We start from the raw sequence: 7,500 nt of genomic DNA on the forward strand, positions 1-7,500 counted from the left end.
AACTGCGGGAGAAGGAAAGCTAGTGGGGGAGTAGAGCAGAGGAGTATGTTGGTCCCCGGGGCCTGCTGGAGGTCCAGGTCCATGCCCGATGTGAGTAGCAGCAGAGCCAGCGCGCCCAGGAGCACATCTTTTTCGACCGTGAAGGAGACAGGAGGCCGACTCACTGCCTCGGCTAAATGGAGAGGGAATTTCAGAAGGGCCAGGGCAAAAGCATGGACCTTTTCAGCTGTAAGGGAGGCAAGAGCAAGGTGTGATGTAGGTCCCCGGGGCCTGCTGGAGGTCCAGGTCCATGCCCGATGTGAGTAGCAGCAGGGCCAGCGCGCCCAGGAGCACATCTTTTTCGACCGTAAAGGAGACAGGAGGCCGACTCTCTGCCTCGGCTAAATGGAGAGGGAATTTCAGAAGGGCCAGGGCACAAGCATGGACCTTTTTCAGCTGTAAGGGAGGCAAGAGCAAGGTGTGATGTAGGTCCCCGGGGCCTGCTGGAGGTCCACGTCCATGCCCGATGTGAGTAGCAGCAGGGCCAGCGCGCCCAGGAGCACATCTTTTTCGACCGTAAAGGGAGACAGGAGGCCGACTCACTGCCTCGGCTAAATGGAGAGGGAATTTCAGCAGGGCCAGGGCACAGGCATGGACCCTTTTCAGCTGTAAGGGAGGCAAGAGCAAGGTGTGATGTAGGTCCCCGGGGCCTGCTGGAGGTCCAGGTCCATGCCCGATGTGAGTAGCAGCAGGGCCAGCGTGCCCAGGAGCACATCTTTTTCGACCGTAAAGGAGACAGGAGGCCGACTCTCTGCCTCGGCTAAATGGAGAGGGAATTTCAGAAGGGCCAGGGCACAAGCATGGACCTTTTTCAGCTGTAAGGGAGGCAAGAGCAAGGTGTGATGTAGGTCCCCGGGGCCTGCTGGAGGTCCAGGTCCATGCCCGATGTGAGTAGCAGCAGGGCCAGCGCGCCCAGGAGCACATCTTTTTCGACCGTAAAGGGAGACAGGAGGCCGACTCACTGCCTCGGCTAAATGGAGAGGGAATTTCAGCAGGGCCAGGGCACAGGCATGGACCTTTTTCAGCTGTAAGGGAGGCAAGAGCAAGGTGTGATGTAGGTCCCCGGGGCCTGCTGGAGGTCCAGGTCCATGCCCGATGTGAGTAGCAGCAGGGCCAGCGCGCCCAGGAGCACATCTTTTTCGACCGTAAAGGAGACAGGAGGCCGACTCTCTGCCTCGGCTAAATGGAGAGGGAATTTCAGAAGGGCCAGGGCACAAGCATGGACCTTTTTCAGCTGTAAGGGAGGGAAGAGCAATGTGCGATGTAGGTCCCCGGGGCCTGCTGGAGGTCCAGGTCCATGCCCGATGTGAGTAGCAGCAGGGCCAGCGCGCCCAGGAGCACATCTTTTTCGACCGTAAAGGGAGACAGGAGGCCGACTCACTGCCTCGGCTAAATGGAGAGGGAATTTCAGCAGGGCCAGGGCACAGGCATGGACCTTTTTCAGCTGTAAGGGAGGCAAGAGCAAGGTGCGATGTAGGTCCCCGGGGCCTGTTGTCGTACCATAGGCACGAGTGGTGTGTGTGTGTGGCAAAGAGTTTCTGCGCAGTGTACCAGGGGCACGGGGAAAGGTTGTTGTACCATAGGCACGAGAAAAGTTGTCGTACCATAGGCACGAGAAAAGTTGTCGTACCATAGGCACGAGTGGTGTGTGTGTGTGTGGCAAAGTGCTACTGAGCGGTGTACCAGGGGCACGGCGAAAAGTTGTTGTACCATAGGCACGAGAAAAGTTGTTGTACCATAGGCACGAGAAAAGCTGTCATACCAGGGGCACGGAGGAAAGTTGTTGTACCATAGGCACGAGAAAAGTTGTCGTACCATAGGCACGAGGAGAGTTTGTGTGGCAAAGTGCTACTGAGCGGTGTACCAGGGGCACGGCGAAAAGTTGTTGTACCATAGGCACGAGAAAAGTTGTCGTACCATAGGCACGAGAAAAGTTGTCGTACCATAGGTACGAGGAGTGTGTGTGTGGCAAAGTGCTACTGAGCGGTGTACCAGGGGCACGGCGAAAAGTTGTTGTACCATAGGCACGAGAAAAGTTGTTGTACCATAGGCACGAGAAAAGCTGTCGTACCAGGGGCACGGAGGAAAGTTGTTGTACCATAGGCACGAGAAAAGTTGTCGTACCATAGGCACGAGGAGAGTTTGTGTGGCAAAGTGCTACTGAGCGGTGTACCAGGGGCACGGCGAAAAGTTGTTGTACCATAGGCACGAGAAAAGTTGTCGTACCATAGGCACGAGAAAAGTTGTCGTACCATAGGTACGAGGAGTGTGTGTGTGGCAAAGTGCTACTGAGCGGTGTACCAGGGGCACGGCGAAAAGTTGTTGTACCATAGGCACGAGAAAAGTTGTTGTACCATAGGCACGAGAAAAGCTGTCGTACCAGGGGCACGGAGGAAAGTTGTTGTACCATAGGCACGAGAAAAGTTGTCGTACCATAGGCACGAGGAGAGTTTGTGTGGCAAAGTGCTACTGAGCGGTGTACCAGGGGCACGGCGAAAAGTTGTTGTACCATAGGCACGAGAAAAGTTGTCGTACCATAGGCACGAGAAAAGTTGTCGTACCATAGGTACGAGGAGTGTGTGTGTGGCAAAGTGCTACTGAGCGGTGTACCAGGGGCACGGCGAAAAGTTGTTGTACCATAGGCACGAGAAAAGTTGTTGTACCATAGGCACGAGAAAAGCTGTCGTACCAGGGGCACGGAGGAAAGTTGTTGTACCATAGGCACGAGAAAAGTTGTCGTACCATAGGCACGAGGAGAGTTTGTGTGGCAAAGTGCTACTGAGCGGTGTACCAGGGGCACGGCGAAAAGTTGTTGTACCATAGGCACGAGAAAAGTTGTCGTACCATAGGCACGAGAAAAGTTGTCGTACCATAGGTACGAGGAGTGTGTGTGTGGCAAAGTGCTACTGAGCGGTGTACCAGGGGCACGGCGAAAAGTTGTTGTACCATAGGCACGAGAAAAGTTGTTGTACCATAGGCACGAGAAAAGCTGTCGTACCAGGGGCACGGAGGAAAGTTGTTGTACCATAGGCACGAGAAAAGTTGTCGTACCATAGGCACGAGGAGAGTTTGTGTGGCAAAGTGCTACTGAGCGGTGTACCAGGGGCACGGCAAAAAGTTGTTGTACCATAGGCACGAGAAAAATTGTTGTACCATAGGCACGAGAAAAGTTGTCGTACCATAGGCACGAGAAAAGTTGTCGTACCATAGGCACAAGCAGTGCGTGCGTGTGTGTGGCAAAGTGTTTCTGCGCAGTGTACCAGGGGCATGTTTGAATTTACATTCTGGAGTACCAGGGGCACGAGGATTTTGCCAGTGGTGTTTTGCTTTGTCAGTGGGAGGGGGCTTAAGTGTGGGTCCACGGGGCATGCTGGAGGTCAAGGTCCATGCTGGATATGCGCTGGAGGGTAACTGCAGGAGAAGGAAAGCTAGTGGGGGATTAGAGCAGGGGAGGATGTGCGTCCACGGGGCATGCTGGAGGTCAAGGTCCATGCTGGATATGCGCTGGAGGGTAACTGCAGGAGAAGGAAAGCTCATGGGGGATTAGAGCGGAGGAGGATGTGCGTCCTCGGGGCCTGCTGGAGGGCAAGGGCCATGCTGGATTTGTGGTGGAGGGTAACTGCGGGAGAAGGAAAGCTAGTGGGGGAGTAGAGCAGAGGAGTATGTTGGTCCCCGGGGCCTGCTGGAGGTCCAGGTCCATGCCCGATGTGAGTAGCAGCAGAGCCAGCGCGCCCAGGAGCACATCTTTTTCGACCGTGAAGGAGACAGGAGGCCGACTCACTGCCTCGGCTAAATGGAGAGGGAATTTCAGAAGGGCCAGGGCAAAAGCATGGACCTTTTCAGCTGTAAGGGAGGCAAGAGCAAGGTGTGATGTAGGTCCCCGGGGCCTGCTGGAGGTCCAGGTCCATGCCCGATGTGAGTAGCAGCAGGGCCAGCGCGCCCAGGAGCACATCTTTTTCGACCGTAAAGGAGACAGGAGGCCGACTCTCTGCCTCGGCTAAATGGAGAGGGAATTTCAGAAGGGCCAGGGCACAAGCATGGACCTTTTTCAGCTGTAAGGGAGGCAAGAGCAAGGTGTGATGTAGGTCCCCGGGGCCTGCTGGAGGTCCACGTCCATGCCCGATGTGAGTAGCAGCAGGGCCAGCGCGCCCAGGAGCACATCTTTTTCGACCGTAAAGGGAGACAGGAGGCCGACTCACTGCCTCGGCTAAATGGAGAGGGAATTTCAGCAGGGCCAGGGCACAGGCATGGACCCTTTTCAGCTGTAAGGGAGGCAAGAGCAAGGTGTGATGTAGGTCCCCGGGGCCTGCTGGAGGTCCAGGTCCATGCCCGATGTGAGTAGCAGCAGGGCCAGCGTGCCCAGGAGCACATCTTTTTCGACCGTAAAGGAGACAGGAGGCCGACTCTCTGCCTCGGCTAAATGGAGAGGGAATTTCAGAAGGGCCAGGGCACAAGCATGGACCTTTTTCAGCTGTAAGGGAGGCAAGAGCAAGGTGTGATGTAGGTCCCCGGGGCCTGCTGGAGGTCCAGGTCCATGCCCGATGTGAGTAGCAGCAGGGCCAGCGCGCCCAGGAGCACATCTTTTTCGACCGTAAAGGGAGACAGGAGGCCGACTCACTGCCTCGGCTAAATGGAGAGGGAATTTCAGCAGGGCCAGGGCACAGGCATGGACCTTTTTCAGCTGTAAGGGAGGCAAGAGCAAGGTGTGATGTAGGTCCCCGGGGCCTGCTGGAGGTCCAGGTCCATGCCCGATGTGAGTAGCAGCAGGGCCAGCGCGCCCAGGAGCACATCTTTTTCGACCGTAAAGGAGACAGGAGGCCGACTCTCTGCCTCGGCTAAATGGAGAGGGAATTTCAGAAGGGCCAGGGCACAAGCATGGACCTTTTTCAGCTGTAAGGGAGGGAAGAGCAATGTGCGATGTAGGTCCCCGGGGCCTGCTGGAGGTCCAGGTCCATGCCCGATGTGAGTAGCAGCAGGGCCAGCGCGCCCAGGAGCACATCTTTTTCGACCGTAAAGGGAGACAGGAGGCCGACTCACTGCCTCGGCTAAATGGAGAGGGAATTTCAGCAGGGCCAGGGCACAGGCATGGACCTTTTTCAGCTGTAAGGGAGGCAAGAGCAAGGTGCGATGTAGGTCCCCGGGGCCTGTTGTCGTACCATAGGCACGAGTGGTGTGTGTGTGTGGCAAAGAGTTTCTGCGCAGTGTACCAGGGGCACGGGGAAAGGTTGTTGTACCATAGGCACGAGAAAAGTTGTCGTACCATAGGCACGAGAAAAGTTGTCGTACCATAGGCACGAGTGGTGTGTGTGTGTGTGGCAAAGTGCTACTGAGCGGTGTACCAGGGGCACGGCGAAAAGTTGTTGTACCATAGGCACGAGAAAAGTTGTTGTACCATAGGCACGAGAAAAGCTGTCATACCAGGGGCACGGAGGAAAGTTGTTGTACCATAGGCACGAGAAAAGTTGTCGTACCATAGGCACGAGGAGAGTTTGTGTGGCAAAGTGCTACTGAGCGGTGTACCAGGGGCACGGCGAAAAGTTGTTGTACCATAGGCACGAGAAAAGTTGTCGTACCATAGGCACGAGAAAAGTTGTCGTACCATAGGTACGAGGAGTGTGTGTGTGGCAAAGTGCTACTGAGCGGTGTACCAGGGGCACGGCGAAAAGTTGTTGTACCATAGGCACGAGAAAAGTTGTTGTACCATAGGCACGAGAAAAGCTGTCGTACCAGGGGCACGGAGGAAAGTTGTTGTACCATAGGCACGAGAAAAGTTGTCGTACCATAGGCACGAGGAGAGTTTGTGTGGCAAAGTGCTACTGAGCGGTGTACCAGGGGCACGGCGAAAAGTTGTTGTACCATAGGCACGAGAAAGTTGTCGTACCATAGGCACGAGAAAAGTTGTCGTACCATAGGTACGAGGAGTGTGTGTGTGGCAAAGTGCTACTGAGCGGTGTACCAGGGGCACGGCGAAAAGTTGTTGTACCATAGGCACGAGAAAAGTTGTTGTACCATAGGCACGAGAAAAGCTGTCGTACCAGGGGCACGGAGGAAAGTTGTTGTACCATAGGCACGAGAAAAGTTGTCGTACCATAGGCACGAGGAGAGTTTGTGTGGCAAAGTGCTACTGAGCGGTGTACCAGGGGCACGGCGAAAAGTTGTTGTACCATAGGCACGAGAAAAGTTGTCGTACCATAGGCACGAGAAAAGTTGTCGTACCATAGGTACGAGGAGTGTGTGTGTGGCAAAGTGCTACTGAGCGGTGTACCAGGGGCACGGCGAAAAGTTGTTGTACCATAGGCACGAGAAAAGTTGTTGTACCATAGGCACGAGAAAAGCTGTCGTACCAGGGGCACGGAGGAAAGTTGTTGTACCATAGGCACGAGAAAAGTTGTCGTACCATAGGCACGAGGAGAGTTTGTGTGGCAAAGTGCTACTGAGCGGTGTACCAGGGGCACGGCGAAAAGTTGTTGTACCATAGGCACGAGAAAAGTTGTCGTACCATAGGCACGAGAAAAGTTGTCGTACCATAGGTACGAGGAGTGTGTGTGTGGCAAAGTGCTACTGAGCGGTGTACCAGGGGCACGGCGAAAAGTTGTTGTACCATAGGCACGAGAAAAGTTGTTGTACCATAGGCACGAGAAAAGCTGTCGTACCAGGGGCACGGAGGAAAGTTGTTGTACCATAGGCACGAGAAAAGTTGTCGTACCATAGGCACGAGGAGAGTTTGTGTGGCAAAGTGCTACTGAGCGGTGTACCAGGGGCACGGCAAAAAGTTGTTGTACCATAGGCACGAGAAAAATTGTTGTACCATAGGCACGAGAAAAGTTGTCGTACCATAGGCACGAGAAAAGTTGTCGTACCATAGGCACAAGCAGTGCGTGCGTGTGTGTGGCAAAGTGTTTCTGCGCAGTGTACCAGGGGCATGTTTGAATTTACATTCTGGAGTACCAGGGGCACGAGGATTTTGCCAGTGGTGTTTTGCTTTGTCAGTGGGAGGGGGCTTAAGTGTGGGTCCACGGGGCATGCTGGAGGTCAAGGTCCATGCTGGATATGCGCTGGAGGGTAACTGCAGGAGAAGGAAAGCTAGTGGGGGATTAGAGCAGGGGAGGATGTGCGTCCCCGGGGCCTGCTGGAGGTCAAGGTCCATGCTGGATATGCGCTGGAGCGTAACTACAAGAAAGGTAAGCTAGTGGGGGACTAGAGCAGGGGAGGATGTGCGTCTCCGGGGCATGCTGGAGGTCAAGGGCCATGCTGGATATGCGGTGGAGGGTAACTGCAGGAGAAGGAAAGCTCATGGGGGATTAGAGCGGAGGAGTATGTGGGTCCTCGGGGCCTGCTGGAGGGCAAGGGCCATGCTGGATTTGTGGTGGAGGGTAACTGCGGGAGAAGGAAAGCTAGTGGGGGAGTAGAGCAGAGGAGTATGTGGGTCCCCAGGGCATGCTGGAGGTCAAGGGCCATGCT

Source organism: Maylandia zebra, linkage group LG6, assembly GCF_041146795.1.
Source record: "Maylandia zebra isolate NMK-2024a linkage group LG6, Mzebra_GT3a, whole genome shotgun sequence".
Taxonomy (NCBI): domain Eukaryota; kingdom Metazoa; phylum Chordata; class Actinopteri; order Cichliformes; family Cichlidae; genus Maylandia; species Maylandia zebra.